At 31.2% G+C, this 23,493-nt stretch overlaps 19 non-coding genes across 19 annotated transcripts; all 19 read right to left on the bottom strand.

The window, feature by feature from the left end:
* Positions 1-44: 44 nt before the first annotated feature.
* TRNAL-CAA (transfer RNA leucine (anticodon CAA)) lies at positions 45-153 on the bottom strand. The gene is made up of 2 exons: positions 116-153; positions 45-90 (listed from the first exon to the last, which is right to left on the bottom strand). It is a non-coding gene; the product is annotated as a tRNA-Leu (tRNA).
* Positions 154-1,751: 1,598 nt separating this feature from the next.
* On the bottom strand, positions 1,752-1,860 carry TRNAL-CAA (transfer RNA leucine (anticodon CAA)). Its single transcript has 2 exons — positions 1,823-1,860; positions 1,752-1,797 (listed from the first exon to the last, which is right to left on the bottom strand). It is a non-coding gene; the product is annotated as a tRNA-Leu (tRNA).
* Positions 1,861-2,608: 748 nt separating this feature from the next.
* On the bottom strand, positions 2,609-2,717 carry TRNAL-CAA (transfer RNA leucine (anticodon CAA)). Its single transcript has 2 exons — positions 2,680-2,717; positions 2,609-2,654 (listed from the first exon to the last, which is right to left on the bottom strand). It is a non-coding gene; the product is annotated as a tRNA-Leu (tRNA).
* A 749-nt stretch (positions 2,718-3,466) lies between these two features.
* On the bottom strand, positions 3,467-3,576 carry TRNAL-CAA (transfer RNA leucine (anticodon CAA)). The gene is made up of 2 exons: positions 3,539-3,576; positions 3,467-3,512 (listed from the first exon to the last, which is right to left on the bottom strand). It is a non-coding gene; the product is annotated as a tRNA-Leu (tRNA).
* A 748-nt stretch (positions 3,577-4,324) lies between these two features.
* On the bottom strand, positions 4,325-4,433 carry TRNAL-CAA (transfer RNA leucine (anticodon CAA)). Its single transcript has 2 exons — positions 4,396-4,433; positions 4,325-4,370 (listed from the first exon to the last, which is right to left on the bottom strand). It is a non-coding gene; the product is annotated as a tRNA-Leu (tRNA).
* Positions 4,434-6,032: 1,599 nt separating this feature from the next.
* On the bottom strand, positions 6,033-6,142 carry TRNAL-CAA (transfer RNA leucine (anticodon CAA)). The gene is made up of 2 exons: positions 6,105-6,142; positions 6,033-6,078 (listed from the first exon to the last, which is right to left on the bottom strand). It is a non-coding gene; the product is annotated as a tRNA-Leu (tRNA).
* A 2,461-nt stretch (positions 6,143-8,603) lies between these two features.
* TRNAL-CAA (transfer RNA leucine (anticodon CAA)) lies at positions 8,604-8,712 on the bottom strand. Its single transcript has 2 exons — positions 8,675-8,712; positions 8,604-8,649 (listed from the first exon to the last, which is right to left on the bottom strand). It is a non-coding gene; the product is annotated as a tRNA-Leu (tRNA).
* A 2,457-nt stretch (positions 8,713-11,169) lies between these two features.
* Positions 11,170-11,278, bottom strand: TRNAL-CAA (transfer RNA leucine (anticodon CAA)). Its single transcript has 2 exons — positions 11,241-11,278; positions 11,170-11,215 (listed from the first exon to the last, which is right to left on the bottom strand). It is a non-coding gene; the product is annotated as a tRNA-Leu (tRNA).
* A 749-nt stretch (positions 11,279-12,027) lies between these two features.
* TRNAL-CAA (transfer RNA leucine (anticodon CAA)) lies at positions 12,028-12,136 on the bottom strand. Its single transcript has 2 exons — positions 12,099-12,136; positions 12,028-12,073 (listed from the first exon to the last, which is right to left on the bottom strand). It is a non-coding gene; the product is annotated as a tRNA-Leu (tRNA).
* Positions 12,137-12,885: 749 nt separating this feature from the next.
* TRNAL-CAA (transfer RNA leucine (anticodon CAA)) lies at positions 12,886-12,994 on the bottom strand. Its single transcript has 2 exons — positions 12,957-12,994; positions 12,886-12,931 (listed from the first exon to the last, which is right to left on the bottom strand). It is a non-coding gene; the product is annotated as a tRNA-Leu (tRNA).
* A 749-nt stretch (positions 12,995-13,743) lies between these two features.
* TRNAL-CAA (transfer RNA leucine (anticodon CAA)) lies at positions 13,744-13,852 on the bottom strand. Its single transcript has 2 exons — positions 13,815-13,852; positions 13,744-13,789 (listed from the first exon to the last, which is right to left on the bottom strand). It is a non-coding gene; the product is annotated as a tRNA-Leu (tRNA).
* Positions 13,853-14,601: 749 nt separating this feature from the next.
* On the bottom strand, positions 14,602-14,711 carry TRNAL-CAA (transfer RNA leucine (anticodon CAA)). The gene is made up of 2 exons: positions 14,674-14,711; positions 14,602-14,647 (listed from the first exon to the last, which is right to left on the bottom strand). It is a non-coding gene; the product is annotated as a tRNA-Leu (tRNA).
* A 1,598-nt stretch (positions 14,712-16,309) lies between these two features.
* TRNAL-CAA (transfer RNA leucine (anticodon CAA)) lies at positions 16,310-16,418 on the bottom strand. The gene is made up of 2 exons: positions 16,381-16,418; positions 16,310-16,355 (listed from the first exon to the last, which is right to left on the bottom strand). It is a non-coding gene; the product is annotated as a tRNA-Leu (tRNA).
* A 1,606-nt stretch (positions 16,419-18,024) lies between these two features.
* On the bottom strand, positions 18,025-18,133 carry TRNAL-CAA (transfer RNA leucine (anticodon CAA)). Its single transcript has 2 exons — positions 18,096-18,133; positions 18,025-18,070 (listed from the first exon to the last, which is right to left on the bottom strand). It is a non-coding gene; the product is annotated as a tRNA-Leu (tRNA).
* Positions 18,134-19,733: 1,600 nt separating this feature from the next.
* TRNAL-CAA (transfer RNA leucine (anticodon CAA)) lies at positions 19,734-19,842 on the bottom strand. Its single transcript has 2 exons — positions 19,805-19,842; positions 19,734-19,779 (listed from the first exon to the last, which is right to left on the bottom strand). It is a non-coding gene; the product is annotated as a tRNA-Leu (tRNA).
* Positions 19,843-20,591: 749 nt separating this feature from the next.
* Positions 20,592-20,700, bottom strand: TRNAL-CAA (transfer RNA leucine (anticodon CAA)). Its single transcript has 2 exons — positions 20,663-20,700; positions 20,592-20,637 (listed from the first exon to the last, which is right to left on the bottom strand). It is a non-coding gene; the product is annotated as a tRNA-Leu (tRNA).
* Positions 20,701-21,448: 748 nt separating this feature from the next.
* Positions 21,449-21,557, bottom strand: TRNAL-CAA (transfer RNA leucine (anticodon CAA)). Its single transcript has 2 exons — positions 21,520-21,557; positions 21,449-21,494 (listed from the first exon to the last, which is right to left on the bottom strand). It is a non-coding gene; the product is annotated as a tRNA-Leu (tRNA).
* Positions 21,558-22,305: 748 nt separating this feature from the next.
* TRNAL-CAA (transfer RNA leucine (anticodon CAA)) lies at positions 22,306-22,415 on the bottom strand. Its single transcript has 2 exons — positions 22,378-22,415; positions 22,306-22,351 (listed from the first exon to the last, which is right to left on the bottom strand). It is a non-coding gene; the product is annotated as a tRNA-Leu (tRNA).
* Positions 22,416-23,164: 749 nt separating this feature from the next.
* Positions 23,165-23,273, bottom strand: TRNAL-CAA (transfer RNA leucine (anticodon CAA)). The gene is made up of 2 exons: positions 23,236-23,273; positions 23,165-23,210 (listed from the first exon to the last, which is right to left on the bottom strand). It is a non-coding gene; the product is annotated as a tRNA-Leu (tRNA).
* Positions 23,274-23,493: the final 220 nt, after the last annotated feature.

Raw genomic sequence — 23,493 nt, forward strand, 5'->3', positions numbered from 1 at the left:
CACAAATTAATATTCTTTTGATACAAAGTACAAGAAAATAAAATTGTCAGAAGTGGGATTTGAACCCACACCTCTTTACAGAGACCAGAACACCCATTTAGAGGAAGAATGCAATTTTGAGTCTGGCGCCTTAGACCGCACGGCCATCCTGACAAGTACATATGCCCTTTAAATTAAGTTACCAATAATAGATTATAATGTACAAAAAAAGGATTTTTTTGGTATCTTTCAGCCAAATAATATGTACTGCTTGAAAAAAGTTTCATAAAATCAAGAACTTGGATTTATACAGTATACTACCGCTAAAGGTGAGCCATCACAATTAATACTTAAGAAAAACTGCTCAGGTTATAATGATATCCTTTATAATAACTATACAAATTATTTACTAAAATCTCTTTCAGGAAAAAACAGATTTATGTGTCTAGCAAGTAATTTTTGTAAACTTTTAGATATAGAGTCTGAGAGCCTGAATCTACTTTCTATTCCAATTTATTCTTTGTTTTATGATTTGTTTACTGAATACTGAAAGGATGTTTTGCAAATAATACATTTGTGAAAACCTTTTTTCTACATGGAACAAAACTTAAGAATTTTTTCCAGTCATTGTGTATTTATCACTTAGGAATAATGTCATTAATTCAACTCTATGGCAACAAGTGCAATATTGGTGTGTAGATGGGATATCATACAATTTCTCCCATTTTCAAACTATTCTGTTCCCTATGTTTCTTTAAATAATTAGGCTGCACATTGTTAGAAATAAATGGTAACAAGATTCCAATGTCCAAGAGAAGGACTTTTAAAAGAGAATGGATGTCCTAAGGTCACTTGTTATTTTGCATGGTAGACTTATCCACAAATTAATATTCTTTTCATACAAAGTACAAGAAAATAAAATTGTCAGAAGTGGGATTTGAACCCACTCCTCTTTACAGAGAACCATTTAGAGGAAGAATGCAATCTTGAGTCTGGCGCCTTAGACCGCTCAGCCATCCTGACAAGTACATATGCCCTTTAAATTAAGTTGCCAATAAAAGATGATAATGTACAAAAAAAGGATTTTGGGGTATCTTTCAGCCAAATAATATGTACTGCTTGAAAAAAGTAACATAAAATCAAGAACTTGGATTTATACAGTATACTACCGCTAAAGGTGAGCCATCACAATTAATACTTAAGAAAAACTGCTCAGGTTATAATGATATCCTTTATAATAACTATACAAATTATTTACTAAAATCTCTTTCAGGAAAAAACAGATTTATGTGTCTAGCAAGTAATTTTTGTAAACTTTTAGATATAGAGTCTGAGAGCCTGAATCTACTTTCTATTCCAATTTATTCTTTGTTTTATGATTTGTTTACTGAATACTGAAAGGATGTTTTGCAAACAATACATTTTTGAAAACCTTTTTTCTACATGGAACTAAACTTAAGAAATTTTTAACCAGTCATTGTGTATTTATCACTTAGGAATAATGTCATTAATTCAACTCTATGGCAACAAGTGCAATATTGGTGTGTAGATGGGATATCATACAATTTCTCCCATTTTCAAACTATTCTGTTCCCTATGTTTCTTTAAATAATTAGGCTGCACATTGTTAGAAATAAATGGTAACAAGATTCCAATGTCCAAGAGAAGGACTTTTAAAAGAGAATGGATGTCCTAAGGTCACTTGTTATTTTGCATGGTAGACATATCCACAAATTAATATTCTTTTCATACAAAGTACAAGAAAATAAAATTGTCAGAAGTGGGATTTGAACCCACGCCTCTTTACAGAGACCAGAACACCCATTTAGAGAAAGAATGCAATCTTGAGTCTGGTGCCTTAGACCGCTCGGCCATCCTGACAAGTAAATATGCCCTTGGAATTAAGTTGCCAATAAAAGATTATAATGTACAAAAAAAGGATTTTGGGGTATCTTTCAGCCAAATAATATGTACTGCTTGAAAAAAGTAACATAAAATCAAGAACTTGGATTTATACAGTATACTACCGCTAAAGGTGAGCCATCACAATTAATACTTAAGAAAAACTGCTCAGGTTATAATGATATCCTTTATAATAACTATACAAATTATTTACTAAAATCTCTTTCAGGAAAAAACAGATTTATGTGTCTAGCAAGTAATTTTTGTAAACTTTTAGATATAGAGTCTGAGAGCCTGAATCTACTTTCTATTCCAATTTATTCTTTGTTTTATGATTTGTTTACTGAATACTGAAAGGATGTTTTGCAAATAATACATTTGTGAAAACCTTTTTTCTACATGGAACTAAACTTAAGAATTTTTTAACCAGTCATTGTGTATTTATCACTTAGGAATAATGTCATTAATTCAACTCTATGGCAACAAGTGCAATATTGGTGTGTAGATGGGATATCATACAATTTCTCCCATTTTCAAACTATTCTGTTCCCTATGTTTCTTTAAATAATTAGGCTGCACATTGTTAGAAATAAATGGTAACAAGATTCCAATGTCCAAGAGAAGGACTTTTAATGAGAATGGATGTCCTAAGGTCACTTGTTATTTTGCATGGTAGACTTATCCACAAATTAATATTCTTTTCATACAAAGTACAAGAAAATAGAATAGTCAGAAGTGGGATTTGAACCCACACCTCTTTACAGAGACCAGAACACCCATTTAGAGGAAGAATGCAATCTTGAGTCTGGCGCCTTAGACCGCACGGCCATCCTGACAAGTACATATGCCCTTAAAATTAAGTTGCCAATAATAGATTATAATGTACAAAAAAAGGATTTTGGGGTATCTTTCAGCCAAATAATATGTACTGCTTGAAAAAAGTTTCATAAAATCAAGAACTTGGATTTATACAGTATACTACCGCTAAAGGTGAGCCATCACAATTAATACTTAAGAAAAACTGCTCAGGTTATAATGATTTCCTTTATAATAACTATACAAATTATTTACTAAAATCTCTTTCAGGAAAAAACAGATTTATGTGTCTAGCAAGTAATTTTTGTAAACTTTTAGATATAGAGTCTGAGAGCCTGAATCTACTTTCTATTCCAATTTATTCTTTGTTTTATGATTTGTTTACTGAATACTGAAAGGATGTTTTGCAAATAATACATTTGTGAAAACCTTTTTTCTACATGGAACTAAACTTAAGACTTTTTTAACCAGTCATTGTGTATTTATCACTTAGGAATAATGTCATTAATTCAACTCTATGGCAACAAGTGCAATATTGGTGTGTAGATGGGATATCATACAATTTCTCCCATTTTCAAACTATTCTGTTCCCTATGTTTCTTTAAATAATTAGGCTGCACATTGTTAGAAATAAATGGTAACAAGATTCCAATGTCCAAGAGAAGGACTTTTAAAAGAGAATGGATGTCCTAAGGTCACTTGTTATTTTGCATGGTAGACTTATCCACAAATTAATATTCTTTTCATACAAAGTACAAGAAAATAAAATTGTCAGAAGTGGGATTTGAACCCACGCCTCTTTACAGAGACCAGAACACCCATTATAGAGGAAGAATGCAATCTTGAGTCTGGCGCCTTAGACCGCTCGGCCATCCTGACAAGTACATATGCCCTTCAAATTAAGTTGCCAATAAAAGATTATAATGTACAAAAAAAGGATTTTGGGGTATCTTTCAGCCAAATAATATGTACTGCTTGAAAAAAGTAACATAAAATCAAGAACTTGGATTTATACAGTATACTACCGCTAAAGGTGAGCCATCACAATTAATACTTAAGAAAAACTGCTCAGGTTATAATGATATCCTTTATAATAACTATACAAATTATTTACTAAAATCTCTTTCAGGAAAAAACAGATTTATGTGTCTAGCAAGTAATTTTTGTAAACTTTTAGATATAGAGTCTGAGAGCCTGAATCTACTTTCTATTCCAATTTATTCTTTGTTTTATGATTTGTTTACTGAATACTGAAAGGATGTTTTGCAAATAATACATTTGTGAAAACCTTTTTTCTACATGGAACTAAACTTAAGAATTTTTTAACCAGTCATTGTGTATTTATCACTTAGGAATAATGTCATTAATTCAACTCTATGGCAACAAGTGCAATATTGGTGTGTAGATGGGATATCATAAAATTTCTCCCATTTTCAAACTATTCTGTTCCCTATGTTTCTTTAAATAATTAGGCTGCACATTGTTAGAAATAAATGGTAACAAGATTCCAATGTCCAAGAGAAGGACTTTTAATGAGAATGGATGTCCTAAGGTCACTTGTTATTTTGCATGGTAGACTTATCCACAAATTAATATTCTTTTCATACAAAGTACAAGAAAATAAAATTGTCAGAAGTGGGATTTGAACCCACACCTCTTTACAGAGACCAGAACACCCATTTAGAGGAAGAATGCAATCTTGAGTCTGGCGCCTTAGACCGCACGGCCATCCTGACAAGTACATATGCCCTTTAAATTAAGTTACCAATAATAGATTATAATGTACAAAAAAAGGATTTTTTTGGTATCTTTCAGCCAAATAATATGTACTGCTTGAAAAAAGTTTCATAAAATGAAGAACTTGGATTTATACAGTATACTACCGCTAAAGGTGAGCCATCACAATTAATACTTAAGAAAAACTGCTCAGGTTATAATGATATCCTTTATAATAACTATACAAATTATTTACTAAAATATCTTTCAGGAAAAAACAGATTTATGTGTCTAGCAAGTAATTTTTGTAAACTTTTAGATATAGAGTCTGAGAGCCTGAATCTACTTTCTATTCCAATTTATTCTTTGTTTTATGATTTGTTTACTGAATACTGAAAGGATGTTTTGCAAATAATACATTTGTGAAAACCTTTTTTCTACATGGAACAAAACTTAAGAATTTTTTACCAGTCATTGTGTATTTATCACTTAGGAATAATGTCATTAATTCAACTCTATGGCAACAAGTGCAATATTGGTGTGTAGATGGGATATCATACAATTTCTCCCATTTTCAAACTATTCTGTTCCCTATGTTTCTTTAAATAATTAGGCTGCACATTGTTAGAAATAAATGGTAACAAGATTCCAATGTCCAAGAGAAGGACTTTTAAAAGAGAATGGATGTCCTAAGGTCACTTGTTATTTTGCATGGTAGACATATCCACAAATTAATATTCTTTTCATACAAAGTACAAGAAAATAAAATTGTCAGAAGTGGGATTTGAACCCACTCCTCTTTACAGAGAACCATTTAGAGGAAGAATGCAATCTTGAGTCTGGCGCCTTAGACCGCTCAGCCATCCTGACAAGTACATATGCCCTTTAAATTAAGTTGCCAATAAAAGATGATAATGTACAAAAAAAGGATTTTGGGGTATCTTTCAGCCAAATAATATGTACTGCTTGAAAAAAGTAACATAAAATCAAGAACTTGGATTTATATAGTATACTACCGCTAAAGGTGAGCCATCACAATTAATACTTAAGAAAAACTGCTCAGGTTATAATGATATCCTTTATAATAACTATACAAATTATTTACTAAAATCTCTTTCAGGAAAAAACAGATTTATGTGTCTAGCAAGTAATTTTTGTAAACTTTTAGATATAGAGTCTGAGAGCCTGAATCTACTTTCTATTCCAATTTATTCTTTGTTTTATGATTTGTTTACTGAATACTGAAAGGATGTTTTGCAAATAATACATTTGTGAAAACCTTTTTTCTACATGGAACTAAACTTAAGAAATTTTTAACCAGTCATTGTGTATTTATCACTTAGGAATAATGTCATTAATTCAACTCTATGGCAACAAGTGCAATATTGGTGTGTAGATGGGATATCATACAATTTCTCCCATTTTCAAACTATTCTGTTCCCTATGTTTCTTTAAATAATTAGGCTGCACATTGTTAGAAATTAATGGTAACAAGATTCCAATGTCCAAGAGAAGGACTTTTAAAAGAGAATGGATGTCCTAAGGTCACTTGTTATTTTGCATGGTAGACTTATCCACAAATTAATATTCTTTTCATACAAAGTACAAGAAAATAAAATTGTCAGAAGTGGGATTTGAACCCACGCCTCTTTACAGAGACCAGAACACCCATTATAGAGGAAGAATGCAATCTTGAGTCTGGCGCCTTAGACCGCTCGGCCATCCTGACAAGTATATATGCCATTTAAATTAAGTTGCCAATAAAAGATTATAATGTACAAAAAAAGGATTTTGGGGTATCTTTCAGCCAAATAATATGTACTGCTTGAAAAAAGTAACATAAAATCAAGAACTTGGATTTATACAGTATACTACCGCTAAAGGTGAGCCATCACAATTAATACTTAAGAAAAACTGCTCAGGTTATAATGATATCCTTTATAATAACTATACAAATTATTTACTAAAATCTCTTTCAGGAAAAAACAGATTTATGTGTCTAGCAAGTAATTTTTGTAAACTTTTAGATATAGAGTCTGAGAGCCTGAATCTACTTTCTATTCCAATTTATTCTTTGTTTTATGATTTGTTTACTGAATACTGAAAGGATGTTTTGCAAATAATACATTTGTGAAAACCTTTTTTCTACATGGAACTAAACTTAAGATTTTTTTAACCAGTCATTGTGTATTTATCACTTAGGAATAATGTCATTAATTCAACTCTATGGCAACAAGTGCAATATTGGTGTGTAGATGGGATATCATAAAATTTCTCCCATTTTCAAACTATTCTGTTCCCTATGTTTCTTTAAATAATTAGGCTGCACATTGTTAGAAATAAATGGTAACAAGATTCCAATGTCCAAGAGAAGGACTTTTAATGAGAATGGATGTCCTAAGGTCACTTGTTATTTTGCATGGTAGACTTATCCACAAATTAATATTCTTTTCATACAAAGTACAAGAAAATAAAATTGTCAGAAGTGGGATTTGAACCCACACCTCTTTACAGAGACCAGAACACCCATTTAGAGGAAGAATGCAATCTTGAGTCTGGCGCCTTAGACCGCACAACCATCCTGACAAGTACATATGCCCTTAAAATTAAGTTGCCAAGAATAGATTATAATGTACAAAAAAAGGATTTTGGTGTATCTTTCAGCCAAATAATATGTACTGCTTGAAAAAAGTAACATAAAATCAAGAACTTGGATTTATACAGTATACTACCGCTAAGGGTGAGCCATCACAATTAATACTTAAGAAAAACTGCTCAGGTTATAATGATATCCTTTATAATAACTATACAAATTATTTACTAAAATCTCTTTCAGGAAAAAACAGATTTATGTGTCTAGCAAGTAATTTTTGTAAACTTTTAGATATAGAGTCTGAGAGCCTGAATCTACTTTCTATTCCAATTTATTCTTTATTTTATGATTTGTTTACTGAATACTGAAAGGATGTTTTGCAAATAATACATTTGTGAAAACCTTTTTTCTACATGGAACTAAACTTAAGAATTTTTTAACCAGTCATTGTGTATTTATTACTTAGGAATAATGTCATTAATTCAACTCTATGGCAACAAGTGCAATATTGGTGTGTAGATGGGATATCATACAATTTCTCCCATTTTCAAACTATTCTGTTCCCTATGTTTCTTTAAATAATTAGGCTGCACATTGTTAGAAATAAATGATAACAAGATTCCAATGTCCAAGAGAAGGACTTTTAAAAAAGAATGGATGTCCTAAGGTCACTTGTTATTTTGCATGGTAGACATCCACAAATTAATATTCTTTTCATACAAAGTACAAGAAAATAAAATTGTCATAAGTGGGATTTGAACCAATGCCTCTTGACAGAGACCAGAACACCCATTTAGAGGAAGAATGCAATCTTGAGTCTTGCACCTTAGACCGCTCGGCCATCCTGACAAGTACATATGCCCTTTAAATTAAGTTGCCAATAAAAGATTATAATGTACAAAAAAAGGATTTTGGGGTATCTTTCAGCCAAATAATATGTACTGCTTGAAAAAAGTAACATAAAATCAAGAACTTGGATTTATACAGTATACTACCGCTAAAGGTGAGCCATCACAATTAATACTTAAGAAAAACTGCTCAGGTTATAATGATATCCTTTATAATAACTATACAAATTATTTACTAAAATCTCTTTCAGGAAAAAACAGATTTATGTGTCTAGCAAGTAATTGTTGTAAACTTTTAGATATAGAGTCTGAGAGCCTGAATCTACTTTCTATTCCAATTTATTCTTTGTTTTATGATTTGTTTACTGAATACTGAAAGGATGTTTTGCAAATAATACATTTGTGAAAACCTTTTTTCTACATGGAACTAAACTTAAGAATTTTTTAACCAGTCATTGTGTATTTATCACTTAGGAATAATGTCATTAATTCAACTCTATGGCAACAAGTGCAATATTGGTGTGTAGATGGGATATCATAAAATTTCTCCCATTTTCAAACTATTCTGTTCCCTATGTTTCTTTAAATAATTAGGCTGCACATTGTTAGAAATAAATGGTAACAAGATTCCAATGTCCAAGAGAAGGACTTTTAATGAGAATGGATGTCCTAAGGTCACTTGTTATTTTGCATGGTAGACTTATCCACAAATTAATATTCTTTTCATACAAAGTTCAAGAAAATAAAATTGTCAGAAGTGGGATTTGAACCCACACCTCTTTACAGAGACCAGAACACCCATTTAGAGGAAGAATGCAATCTTGAGTCTGGCGCCTTAGACCGCACGGCCATCCTGACAAGTACATATGCCCTTAAAATTAAGTTGCCAATAATAGATTATAATGTACAAAAAAAGGATTTTGGGGTATCTTTCAGCCAAATAATATGTACTGCTTGAAAAAAGTTTCATAAAATCAAGAACTTGGATTTATACAGTATACTACCGCTAAAGGTGAGCCATCACAATTAATACTTAAGAAAAACTGCTCAGGTTATAATGATATCCTTTATAATAACTATACAAATTATTTACTAAAATCTCTTTCAGGAAAAAACAGATTTATGTGTCTAGCAAGTAATTTTTGTAAACTTTTAGATATAGAGTCTGAGAGCCTGAATCTACTTTCTATTCCAATTTATTCTTTGTTTTATGATTTGTTTACTGAATACTGAAAGGATGTTTTGCAAATAATACATTTGTGAAAACCTTTTTTCTACATGGAACTAAACTTAAGAATTTTTTAACCAGTCATTGTGTATTTATCACTTAGGAATAATGTCATTAATTCAACTCTATGGCAACAAGTGCAATATTGGTGTGTAGATGGGATATCATACAATTTCTCCCATTTTCAAACTATTCTGTTCCCTATGTTTCTTTAAATAATTAGGCTGCACATTGTTAGAAATAAATGATAACAAGATTCCAATGTCCAAGAGAAGGACTTTTAAAAAAGAATGGATATCCTAAGGTCACTTGTTATTTTACATGGTAGACTTATCCACAAATTAATATTCTTTTCATACAAAGTTCAAGAAAATAAAATTGTCAGAAGTGGGATTTGAATGCATGCCTCTTGACAGAGACCAGAACACCCATTTAGAGGAAGAATGCAATCTTGAGTCTGGCGCCTTAGACCGCTCGGCCATCCTGACAAGTACATATGCCCTTTAAATTAAGTTGGCAATAAAAGATTATAATGTACAAAAAAAGGATTTTGGGGTATCTTTCAGCCAAATAATATGTACTGCTTGAAAAAAGTAACATAAAATCAAGAACTTGGATTTATACAGTATACTACCGCTAAAGGTGAGCCATCACAATTAATACTTAAGAAAAACTGCTCAGGTTATAATGATATCCTTTATAATAACGATACAAATTATTTACTAAAATCTCTTTCAGGAAAAAACAGATTTATGTGTCTAGCAAGTAATTTTTGTAAACTTTTAGATATAGAGTCTGAGAGCCTGAATCTACTTTCTATTCCAATTTATTCTTTGTTTTATGATTTGTTTACTGAATACTGAAAGGATGTTTTGCAAATAATACATTTGTGAAAACCTTTTTTCTACATGGAACTAAACTTAAGAATTTTTTAACCAGTCATTGTGTATTTATCACTTAGGAATAATGTCATTAATTCAACTCTATGGCAACAAGTGCAATATTGGTGTGTAGATGGGATATCATACAATTTCTCCCATTTTCAAACTATTCTGTTCCCTATGTTTCTTTAAATAATTAGGCTGCACATTGTTAGAAATAAATGGTAACAAGATTCCAATGTCCAAGAGAAGGACTTTTAAAAGAGAATGGATGTCCTAAGGTCACTTGTTATTTTGCATGGTAGACTTATCCACAAATTAATATTCTTTTCATACAAAGTACAAGAAAATAAAATTGTCAGAAGTGGGATTTGAACCCACTCCTCTTTACAGAGAACCATTTAGAGAAAGAATGCAATCTTGAGTCTGGCGCCTTAGACCGCTCAGCCATCCTGACAAGTACATATGCCCTTTAAATTAAGTTGCCAATAAAAGATGATAATGTACAAAAAAAGGATTTTGGGGTATCTTTCAGCCAAATAATATGTACTGCTTGAAAAAAGTAACATAAAATCAAGAACTTGGATTTATACAGTATACTACCGCTAAAGGTGAGCCATCACAATTAATACTTAAGAAAAACTGCTCAGGTTATAATGATATCCTTTATAATAACTATACAAATTATTTACTAAAATCTCTTTCAGGAAAAAACAGATTTATGTGTCTAGCAAGTAATTTTTGTAAACTTTTAGATATAGAGTCTGAGAGCCTGAATCTACTTTCTATTCCAATTTATTCTTTGTTTTATGATTTGTTTACTGAATACTGAAAGGATGTTTTGCAAATAATACATTTGTGAAAACCTTTTTTCTACATGGAACTAAACTTAAGAAATTTTTAACCAGTCATTGTGTATTTATCACTTAGGAATAATGTCATTAATTCAACTCTATGGCAACAAGTGCAATATTGGTGTGTAGATGGGATATCATACAATTTCTCCCATTTTCAAACTATTCTGTTCCCTGTGTTTCTTTAAATAATTAGGCTGCACATTGTTAGAAATAAATGGTAACAAGATTCCAATGTCCAAGAGAAGGACTTTTAAAAGAGAATGGATGTCCTAAGGTCACTTGTTATTTTGCATGGTAGACATATCCACAAATTAATATTCTTTTCATACAAAGTACAAGAAAATAAAATTGTCAGAAGTGGGATTTGAACCCACGCCTCTTTACAGAGACCAGAACACCCATTTAGAGGAAGAATGCAATCTTGAGTCTGGCGCCTTAGACCGCTCGGCCATCCTGACAAGTAAATATGCCCTTGGAATTAAGTTGCCAATAAAAGATTATAATGTACAAAAAAAGGATTTTGGGGTATCTTTCAGCCAAATAATATGTACTGCTTGAAAAAAGTAACATAAAATCAAGAACTTGGATTTATACAGTATACTACCGCTAAAGGTGAGCCATCACAATTAATACTTAAGAAAAACTGCTCAGGTTATAATGATATCCTTTATAATAACTATACAAATTATTTACTAAAATCTCTTTCAGGAAAAAACAGATTTATGTGTCTAGCAAGTAATTTTTGTAAACTTTTAGATATAGAGTCTGAGAGCCTGAATCTACTTTCTATTCCAATTTATTCTTTGTTTTATGATTTGTTTACTGAATACTGAAAGGATGTTTTGCAAATAATACATTTGTGAAAACCTTTTTTCTACATGGAACTAAACTTAAGAATTTTTTTACCAGTCATTGTGTATTTATCACTTAGGAATAATGTCATTAATTCAACTCTATGGCAACAAGTGCAATATTGGTGTGTAGATGGGATATCATACAATTTCTCCCATTTTCAAACTATTCTGTTCCCTATGTTTCTTTAAATAATTAGGCTGCACATTGTTAGAAATAAATGATAACAAGATTCCAATGTCCAAGAGAAGGACTTTTAAAAAAGAATGGATGTCCTAAGGTCACTTGTTATTTTGCATGGTAGACTTATCCACAAATTAATATTCTTTTCATACAAAGTACAAGAAAATAAAATTGTCAGAAGTGGGATTTGAACCAATGCCTCTTGACAGAGACCAGAACACCCATTTAGAGGAAGAATGCAATCTTGAGTCTGGCGCCTTAGACCGCTCGGCCATCCTGACAAGTACATATGCCCTTTAAATTAAGTTGCCAATAAAAGATGATAATGTACAAAAAAAGGATTTTGGGGTATCTTTCAGCCAAATAATATGTACTGCTTGAAAAAAGTAACATAAAATCAAGAACTTGGATTTATACAGTATACTACCGCTAAAGGTGAGCCATCACAATTAATACTTAAGAAAAACTGCTCAGGTTATAATGATATCCTTTATAATAACTATACAAATTATTTACTAAAATCTCTTTCAGGAAAAAACAGATTTATGTGTCTAGCAAGTAATTTTTGTAAACTTTTAGATATAGAGTCTGAGAGCCTGAATCTACTTTCTATTCCAATTTATTCTTTGTTTTATGATTTGTTTACTGAATACTGAAAGGATGTTTTGCAAATAATACATTTGTGAAAACCTTTTTTCTACATGGAACTAAACTTAAGAAATTTTTAACCAGTCATTGTGTATTTATCACTTAGGAATAATGTCATTAATTCAACTCTATGACAACAAGTGCAATATTGGTGTGTAGATGGGATATCATACAATTTCTCCCATTTTCAAACTATTCTGTTCCCTATGTTTCTTTAAATAATTAGGCTGCACATTGTTAGAAATAAATGGTAACAAGATTCCAATGTCCAAGAGAAGGACTTTTAAAAGAGAATGGATGTCCTAAGGTCACTTGTTATTTTGCATGGTAGACATATCCACAAATTAATATTCTTTTCATACAAAGTACAAGAAAATAAAATTGTCAGAAGTGGGATTTGAACCCACGCCTCTTTACAGAGACCAGAACACCCATTTAGAGGAAGAATGCAATCTTGAGTCTGGCGCCTTAGACCGCTCGGCCATCCTGACAAGTAAATATGCCCTTGGAATTAAGTTGCCAATAAAAGATTATAATGTACAAAAAAAGGATTTTGGGGTATCTTTCAGCCAAATAATATGTACTGCATGAAAAAAGTAACATAAAATCAAGAACTTGGATTTATACAGTATACTACCGCTAAAGGTGAGCCATCACAATTAATACTTAAGAAAAACTGCTCAGGTTATAATGATATCCTTTATAATAACTATACAAATTATTTACTAAAATCTCTTTCAGGAAAAAACAGATTTATGTGTCTAGCAAGTAATTTTTGTAAACTTTTAGATATAGAGTCTGAGAGCCTGAATCTACTTTCTATTCCAATTTATTCTTTGTTTTATGATTTGTTTACTGAATACTGAAAGGATGTTTTGCAAATAATACATTTGTGAAAACCTTTTTTCTACATGGAACTAAACTTAAGAATTTTTTAACCAGTCATTGTGTATTTATCACTTAGGAATAATGTAATTAATTCAACTCTATGGCAACAAGTGCAATATTGGTGTGTAGATGGGATATCATACAATTTCTCCCATTTTCAAACTATTCTGTTCCCTATGTTTCTTTAAATAATTAGGCTGCACATTGTTAGAAATAAATGATAACAAGATTCCAATGTCCAAGAGAAGGACTTTTAAAAAAGAATGGATGTCCTAAGGTCACTTGTTATTTTGCATGGTAGACTTATCCACAAATTAATATTCTTTTCATACAAAGTACAAGAAAATAAAATTGTCAGAAGTGGGATTTGAACCAATGCCTCTTGACAGAGACCAGAACACCCATTTAGAGGAAGAATGCAATCTTGAGTCTGGCGCCTTAGACCGCTCGGCCATCCTGACAAGTACATATGCCCTTTAAATTAAGTTGCCAATAAAAGATGATAATGTACAAAAAAAGGATTTTCGGGTATCTTTCAGCCAAATAATATGTACTGCTTGAAAAAAGTAACATAAAATCAAGAACTTGGATTTATACAGTATACTACCGCTAAAGGTGAGCCATCACAATTAATACTTAAGAAAAACTGCTCAGGTTATAATGATATCCTTTATAATAACTATACAAATTATTTACTAAAATCTCTTTCAGGAAAAAACAGATTTATGTGTCTAGCAAGTAATTTTTGTAAACTTTTAGATATAGAGTCTGAGAGCCTGAATCTACTTTCTATTCCAATTTATTCTTTGTTTTATGATTTGTTTACTGAATACTGAAAGGATGTTTTGCAAATAATACATTTGTGAAAACCTTTTTTCTACATGGAACTAAACTTAAGAATTTTTTAACCAGTCATTGTGTATTTATCACTTAGGAATAATGTCATTAATTCAACTCTATGGCAACAAGTGCAATATTGGTGTGTAGATGGGATATCATACAATTTCTCCCATTTTCAAACTATTCTGTTCCCTATGTTTCTTTAAATAATTAGGCTGCACATTGTTAGAAATAAATGGTAACAAGATTCCAATGTCCAAGAGAAGGACTTTTAAAAGAGAATGGATGTCCTAAGGTCACTTGTTATTTTGCATGGTAGACTTATCCACAAATTAATATTCTTTTCATACAAAGTACAAGAAAATAAAATTGTCAGAAGTGGGATTTGAACCCACGCCTCTTTACAGAGACCAGAACACCCATTATAGAGGAAGAATGCAATCTTGAGTCTGGCGCCTTAGACCGCTCGGCCATCCTGACAAGTACATATGCCCTTTAAATTAAGTTGCCAATAAAAGATTATAATGTACAAAAAAAGGATTTTGGGGTATCTTTCAGCCAAATAATATGTACTGCTTGAAAAAAGTAACATAAAATCAAGAACTTGGATTTATACAGTATACTACCGCTAAAGGTGAGCCATCACAATTAATACTTAAGAAAAACTGCTCAGGTTATAATGATATCCTTTATAATAACTATACAAATTATTTACTAAAATCTCTTTCAGGAAAAAACAGATTTATGTGTCTAGCAAGTAATTTTTGTAAACTTTTAGATATAGAGTCTGAGAGCCTGAATCTACTTTCTATTCCAATTTATTCTTTGTTTTATGATTTGTTTACTGAATACTGAAAGGATGTTTTGCAAATAATACATTTGTGAAAACCTTTTTTCTACATGGAACTAAACTTAAGAATTTTTTAACCAGTCATTGTGTATTTATCACTTAGGAATAATGTCATTAATTCAACTCTATGGCAACAAGTGCAATATTGGTGTGTAGATGGGATATCATAAAATTTCTCCCATTTTCAAACTATTCTGTTCCCTATGTTTCTTTAAATAATTAGGCTGCACATTGTTAGAAATAAATGGTAACAAGATTCCAATGTCCAATAGAAGGACTTTTAAAAGAGAATGGATGTCCTAAGGTCACTTGTTATTTTGCATGGTAGACTTATCCACAAATTAATATTCTTTTCATACAAAGTACAAGAAAATAAAATTGTCAGAAGTGGGATTTGAACCCACTCCTCTTTACAGAGAACCATTTAGAGGAAGAATGCAATCTTGAGTCTGGCGCCTTAGACCGCTCAGCCATCCTGACAAGTACATATGCCCTTTAAATTAAGTTGCCAATAAAAGATGATAATGTACAAAAAAGGATTTTGGGGTATCTTTCAGCCAAATAATATGTACTGCTTGAAAAAAGTAACATAAAATCAAGAACTTGGATTTATACAGTATACTACCGCTAAAGGTGAGCCATCACAATTAATACTTAAGAAAAACTGCTCAGGTTATAATGATATCCTTTCTAATAACTATACAAATTATTTACTAAAATCTCTTTCAGGAAAAAACAGATTTATGTGTCTAGCAAGTAATTTTTGTAAACTTGTAGATATAGAGTCTGAGAGCCTGAATCTACTTTCTATTCCAATTTATTCTTTGTTTTATGATTTGTTTACTGAATACTGAAAGGATGTTTTGCAAATAATACATTTGTGAAAACCTTTTTTCTACATGGAACTAAACTTAAGAAATTTTTAACCAGTCATTGTGTATTTATCACTTAGGAATAATGTCATTAATTCAAGTCTATGGCAACAAGTGCAATATTGGTGTGTAGATGGGATATCATACAATTTCTCCCATTTTCAAACTATTCTGTTCCCTATGTTTCTTTAAATAATTAGGCTGCACATTGTTAGAAATAAATGGTAACAAGATTCCAATATCCAAGAGAAGGACTTTTAAAAGAGAATGGATGTCCTAAGGTCACTTGTTATTTTGCATGGTAGACATATCCACAAATTAATATTCTTTTCATACAAAGTACAAGAAAATAAAATTGTCAGAAGTGGGATTTGAACCCACGCCTCTTTACAGAGACCAGAACACCCATTTAGAGGAAGAATGCAATCTTGAGTCTGGCACCTTAGACCGCTCGGCCATCCTGACAAGTGAATATGCCCTTGGAATTAAGTTGCCAATAAAAGATTATAATGTACAAAAAAAGGATTTTGGGGTATCTTTCAGCCAAATAATATGTACTGCTTGAAAAAAGTAACATAAAATCAAGAACTTGGATTTATACAGTATACTACCGCTAAAGGTGAGCCATCACAATTAATACTTAAGAAAAACTGCTCAGGTTATAATGATATCCTTTATAATAACTATACAAATTATTTACTAAAATCTCTTTCAGGAAAAAACAGATTTATGTGTCTAGCAAGTAATTTTTGTAAACTTTTAGATATAGAGTCTGAGAGCCTGAATCTACTTTCTATTCCAATTTATTCTTTGTTTTATGATTTCTTTACTGAATACTGAAAGGATGTTTTGCAAATAATACATTTGTGAAAACCTTTTTTCTACATGGAACTAAACTTAAGAATTTTTTAACCAGTCATTGTGTATTTATCACTTAGGAATAATGTCATTAATTCAACTCTATGGCAACAAGTGCAATATTGGTGTGTAGATGGGATATCATACAATTTCTCCCATTTTCAAACTATTCTGTTCCCTATGTTTCTTTAAATAATTAGGCTGCACATTGTTAGAAATAAATGATAACAAGATTCCAATGTCCAAGAGAAGGACTTTTAAAAAAGAATGGATGTCCTAAGGTCACTTGTTATTTTGCATGGTAGACTTATCCACAAATTAATATTCTTTTCATACAAAGTACAAGAAAATAAAATTGTCAGAAGTGGGATTTGAACCAATGCCTCTTGACAGAGACCAGAACACCCATTTAGAGGAAGAATGCAATCTTGAGTCTGGAGCCTTAGACCGCTCGGCCATCCTGACAAGTACGTATGCCCTTTAAATTAAGTTGCCAATAAAAGATTATAATGTACAAAAAAAGGATTTTGGGGTATCTTTCAGCCAAATAATATGTACTGCTTGAAAAAAGTAACATAAAATCAAGAACTTGGATTTATACAGTATACTACCGCTAAAGGTGAGCCATCACAATTAATACTTAAGAAAAACTGCTCAGGTTATAATGATATCCTTTATAATAACTATACAAATTATTTACTAAAATCTCTTTCAGGAAAAAACAGATTTATGTGTCTAGCAAGTAATTTTTGTAAACTTTTAGATATAGAGTCTGAGAGCCTGAATCTACTTTCTATTCCAATTTATTCTTTGTTTTATGATTTGTTTACTGAATACTGAAAGGATGTTTTGCAAATAATACATTTGTGAAAACCTTTTTTCTACATGGAACTAAACTTAAGAATTTTTTAACCAATCATTGTGTATTTATCACTTAGGAATAATGTCATTAATTCAACTCTATGGCAACAAGTGCAATATTGGTGTGTAGATGGGATATCATAAAATTTCTCCCATTTTCAAACTATTCTGTTCCCTATGTTTCTTTAAATAATTAGGCTGCACATTGTTAGAAATAAATGGTAACAAGATTCCAATGTCCAAGAGAAGGACTTTTAATGAGAATGGATATCCTAAGGTCACTTGTTATTTTGCATGGTAGACTTATCCACAAATTAATATTCTTTTCATACAAAGTACAAGAAAATAAAATTGTCAGAAGTGGGATTTGAACCCACACCTCTTTACAGAGACCAGAACACCCATTTAGAGGAAGAATGCAATCTTGAGTCTGGCGCCTTAGACCGCACGGCCATCCTGACAAGTACATATGCCCTTTAAATTAAGTTACCAATAATAGATTATAATGTACAAAAAAAGGATTTTTTTGGTATCTTTCAGCCAAATAATATGTACTGCTTGAAAAAAGTTTCATAAAATCAAGAACTTGGATTTATACAGTATACTACCGCTAAAGGTGAGCCATCACAATTAATACTTAAGAAAAACTGCTCAGGTTATAATGATATCCTTTATAATAACTATACAAATTATTTACTAAAATCTCTTTCAGGAAAAAACAGATTTATGTGTCTAGCAAGTAATTTTTGTAAACTTTTAGATATAGAGTCTGAGAGCCTGAATCTACTTTCTATTCCAATTTATTCTTTGTTTTATGATTTGTTTACTGAATACTGAAAGGATGTTTTGCAAATAATACATTTGTGAAAACCTTTTTTCTACATGGAACAAAACTTAAGAATTTTTTAAAAAGTCATTGTATATTTATCACTTAGGAATAATGTCATTAATTCAACTCTATGGCAACAAGTGCAATATTGGTGTGTAGATGGGATATCATACAATTTCTCCCATTTTCAAACTATTCTGTTCCCTATGTTTCTTTAAATAATTAGGCTGCACATTGTTAGAAATAAATGGTAACAAGATTCCAATGTCCAAGAGAAGGACTTTTAAAAGAGAATGGATGTCCTAAGGTCACTTGTTATTTTGCATGGTAGACTTATCCACAAATTAATATTCTTTTCATACAAAGTACAAGAAAATAAAATTGTCAGAAGTGGGATTTGAACCCACTCCTCTTTACAGAGAACCATTTAGAGGAAGAATGCAATCTTGAGTCTGGCGCCTTAGACCGCTCAGCCATCCTGACAAGTACATATGCCCTTTAAATTAAGTTGCCAATAAAAGATGATAATGTACAAAAAAAGGATTTTGGGGTATCTTTCAGCCAAATAATATGTACTGCTTGAAAAAAGTAACATAAAATCAAGAACTTGGATTTATACAGTATACTACCGCTAAAGGTGAGCCATCACAATTAATACTTAAGAAAAACTGCTCAGGTTATAATGATATCCTTTATAATAACTATACAAATTATTTACTAAAATCTCTTTCAGGAAAAAACAGATTTATGTGTCTAGCAAGTAATTTTTGTAAACTTTTAGATATAGAGTCTGAGAGCCTGAATCTACTTTCTATTCCAATTTATTCTTTGTTTTATGATTTGTTTACTGAATACTGAAAGGATGTTTTGCAAATAATACATTTGTGAAAACCTTTTTTCTACATGGAACTAAACTTAAGAATTTTTTAACCAGTCATTGTGTATTTATCACTTAGGAATAATGTCATTAATTCAACTCTATGGCAACAAGTGCAATATTGGTGTGTAGATGGGATATCATACAATTTCTCCCATTTTCAAACTATTCTGTTCCCTATGTTTCTTTAAATAATTAGGCTGCACATTGTTAGAAATAAATGATAACAAGATTCCAATGTCCAAGAGAAGGACTTTTAAAAAAGAATGGATGTCCTAAGGTCACTTGTTATTTTGCATGGTAGACTTATCCACAAATTAATATTCTTTTCATACAAAGTACAAGAAAATAAAATTGTCAGAAGTGGGATTTGAACCAATGCCTCTTGACAGAGACCAGAACACCCATTTAGAGGAAGAATGCAATCTTGAGTCTGGCGCCTTAGACCGCTCGGCCATCCTGACAAGTACATATGCCCTTTAAATTAAGTTGGCAATAAAAGATTATAATGTACAAAAAAAGGATTTTGGGGTATCTTTCAGCCAAATAATATGTACTGCTTGAAAAAAGTAACATAAAATCAAGAACTTGGATTTATACAGTATACTACCGCTAAAGGTGAGCCATCACAATTAATACTTAAGAAAAACTGCTCAGGTTATAATGATATCCTTTATAATAACTATACAAATTATTTACTAAAATCTCTTTCAGGAAAAAACAGATTTATGTGTCTAGCAAGTAATTTTTGTAAACTTTTAGATATAGAGTCTGAGAGCCTGAATCTACTTTCTATTCCAATTTATTCTTTGTTTTATGATTTGTTTACTGAATACTGAAAGGATGTTTTGCAAATAATACATTTGTGAAAACCTTTTTTCTACATGGAACTAAACTTAAGAATTTTTTAACCAGTCATTGTGTATTTATCACTTAGGAATAATGTCATTAATTCAACTCTATGGCAACAAGTGCAATATTGGTGTGTAGATGGGATATCATACAATTTCTCCCATTTTCAAACTATTCTGTTCCCTATGTTTCTTTAAATAATTAGGCTGCACATTGTTAGAAATAAATGATAACAAGATTCCAATGTCCAAGAGAAGGACTTTTAAAAAAGAATGGATGTCCTAAGGTCACTTGTTATTTTGCATGGTAGACTTATCCACAAATTAATATTCTTTTCATACAAAGTACAAGAAAATAAAATTGTCAGAAGTGGGATTTGAACCAATGCCTCTTGACAGAGACCAGAACACCCATTTAGAGGAAGAATGCAATCTTGAGTCTGGCGCCTTAGACCGCTCGGCCATCCTGACAAGTACATATGCCCTTTAAATTAAGTTGGCAATAAAAGATTATAATGTACAAAAAAAGGATTTTGGGGTATCTTTCAGCCAAATAATATGTACTGCTTGAAAAAAGTAACATAAAATCAAGAACTTGGATTTATACAGTATACTACCGCTAAAGGTGAGCCATCACAATTAATACTTAAGAAAAACTGCTCAGGTTATAATGATATCCTTTATAATAACTATACAAATTATTTACTAAAATCTCTTTCAGGAAAAAACAGATTTATGTGTCTAGCAAGTAATTTTTGTAAACTTTTAGATATAGAGTCTGAGAGCCTGAATCTACTTTCTATTCCAATTTATTCTTTGTTTTATGATTTGTTTACTGAATACTGAAAGGATGTTTTGCAAATAATACATTTGTGAAAACCTTTTTTCTACATGGAACTAAACTTAAGAATTTTTTAACCAGTCATTGTGTATTTATCACTTAGGAATAATGTCATTAATTCAACTCTATGGCAACAAGTGCAATATTGGTGTGTAGATGGGATATCATAAAATTTCTCCCATTTTCAAACTATTCTGTTCCCTATGTTTCTTTAAATAATTAGGCTGCACATTGTTAGAAATAAATGGTAACAAGATTCCAATGTCCAAGAGAAGGACTTTTAATGAGAATGGATGTCCTAAGGTCACTTGTTATTTTGCATGGTAGACTTATCCACAAATTAATATTCTTTTCATACAAAGTACAAGAAAATAAAATTGTCAGAAGTGGGATTTGAACCCACACCTCTTTACAGAGACCAGAACACCCATTTAGAGGAAGAATTCAATCTTGAGTCTGGCGCCTTAGACCGCACGGCCATCCTGACAAGTACATATGCCCTTAAAATTAAGTTGCCAATAATAGATTATAATGTACAAAAAAAGGATTTTGGGGTATCTTTCAGCCAAATAATATGTACTGCTTGAAAAAAGTTTCATAAAATCAAGAACTTGGATTAATACAGTATACTACCGCTAAAGGTGAGCCATCACAATTAATACTTAAGAAAAACTGCTCAGGTTATAATGATATCCTTTATAATAACTATACAAATTATTTACTAAAATCTCTTTCAGGAAAAAACAGATTTATGTGTCTAGCAAGTAATTTTTGTAAACTTTTAGATATAGAGTCTGAGAGCCTGAATCTACTTTCTATTCCAATTTATTCTTTGTTTTATGATTTGTTTACTGAATACTGAAAGGATGTTTTGCAAATAATACATTTGTGAAAACCTTTTTTCTACATGGAACTAAACTTAAGAATTTTTTAACCAGTCATTGTGTATTTATCACTTAGGAATAATGTCATTAATTCAACTCTATGGCAACAAGTGCAATATTGGTGTGTAGATGGGATATCATACAATTTCTCCCATTTTCAAACTATTCTGTTGCCTATGTTTCTTTAAATAATTAGGCTGCACATTGTTAGAAATAAATGGTAACAAGATTCCAATGTCCAAGAGAAGGACTTTTAAAAGAGAATGGATGTCCTAAGGTCACTTGTTATTTTGCATGGTAGACTTATCCACAAATTAATATTCTTTTCATACAAAGTACAAGAAAATAAGATTTCTGAAGTGGGATTTGAACCCACGCCTCTTTACAGAGACCAGAACACCCATTATAGAGGAAGAATGCAATCTTGAGTCTGGCGCCTTAGACCGCTCGGCCATCCTGACAAGTACGTATACCCTTTAAATTAAGTTGCCAATAAAAGATTATAATGTACAAAAAAAGGATTTTGGTGTATCTTTCAGCCAAATAATATGTACTGCTTGAAAAAAGTAACATAAAATCAAGAACTTGGATTTATACAGTATACTACCGCTAAAGGTGAGCCATCACAATTAATACTTAAGAAAAACTGCTCAGGTTATAATGATATCCTTTATAATAACTATACAAATTATTTACTAAAATCTCTTTCAGGAAAAAACAGATTTATGTGTCTAGCAAGTAATTTTTGTAAACTTTTAGATATAGAGTCTGAGAGCCTGAATCTACTTTCTATTCCAATTTATTCTTTGTTTTATGATTTGTTTACTGAATACTGAAAGGATGTTTTGCAAATAATACATTTGTGAAAACCTTTTTTCTACATGGAACTAAACTTAAGAATTTTTTAACCAGTTATTGTGTATTTATCACTTAGGAATAATGTCATTAATTCAACTCTATGGCAACAAGTGCAATATTGGTGTGTAGATGGGATATCATAAAATTTCTCCCATTTTCAAACTATTCTGTTCCCTATGTTTCTTTAAATAATTAGGCTGCACATTGTTAGAAATAAATGGTAACAAGATTCCAATGTCCAAGAGAAGGACTTTTAAAAGAGAATGGATGTCCTAAGGGCACTTGTTATTTTGCATGGTAGACTTATCCACAAATTAATATTCTTTTCATACAAAGTACAAGAAAATAAAATTGTCAGAAGTGGGATTTGAACCCACGCCTCTTTACAGAGACCAGAACACCCATTTAGAGGAAGAATGCAATCTTGAGTCTGGCGCCTTAGACCGCTCGGCCATCCTGACAAGTACATATACTCTTTAAATTAAGTTGGCAATAAAAGATTATAATGTACAAAAAAAGGATTTTGGGGTATCTTTCAGCCAAATAATATGTACTGCTTGAAAAAAGTAACATAAAATCAAGAACTTGGATTTATACAGTATACTACCGCTAAGGGTGAGCCATCACAATTAATACTTAAGAAAAACTGCTCAGGTTATAATGATATCCTTTATAATAACT

This window comes from Pseudophryne corroboree, chromosome 8, assembly GCF_028390025.1.
Source record: "Pseudophryne corroboree isolate aPseCor3 chromosome 8, aPseCor3.hap2, whole genome shotgun sequence".
NCBI lineage: Eukaryota > Metazoa > Chordata > Amphibia > Anura > Myobatrachidae > Pseudophryne > Pseudophryne corroboree.